Here is a 608-nt window from a genome sequence, read left to right on the forward strand (position 1 = left end):
GAACTGACGCTAAAAGATAAAATAACTGGTAGAATTACTCCCAAACTATTTTCAACGGTTAAAATCTGTCTAGTTGCCATCAAAGTTGATTTTTCAAGTATAAAAAGCCCTTTCAACAACCAAGAATAAGATTTGAAGGCTTTCAAGATCAAAAATAGCTCAAAAACTCAAGAACACTCTGCATATTTCCTGCACTTCACTTCAATCTTTGTAACAGAGTTAAGAACATCATCTTTTACCATTAGATTAGGTTAGTGATCATTGATACCTCTTTATTTCTCTTCTCCTTGATTGCTTAGAGTGTACGAAACACTCTAAAGGGATTAATCAAGCTTGGGTTAGCTTCATTGATGCATAGGTTTTAACTCAGCCTAGAAAAGTCTAGTTTTTGGGGTTTTGTTTGATCCCGGAAAAACCATTGTTAAAGGTTTGTTGCTGACCCTGTGAAAAGCCATTGTAAAAGCTTGGTGAAGCTTGGGAATTTCACCGTTTATAGTGATTTAGTTTGAAAAATCTTTGGTTGAACAATCAAGGTAATAGATGTAGGTCTTTACCTGAACCATTATAAATCTTTGTGTTTTGTTTTCCTTGTTTTATTTTTCATTTCA

Source organism: Theobroma umbraticum, unplaced genomic scaffold (genome assembly GCF_002168275.2).
Source record: "Theobroma umbraticum cultivar Fairchild unplaced genomic scaffold, ASM216827v3 scaffold_89.0, whole genome shotgun sequence".
Lineage (NCBI taxonomy): Eukaryota > Viridiplantae > Streptophyta > Magnoliopsida > Malvales > Malvaceae > Theobroma > Theobroma umbraticum.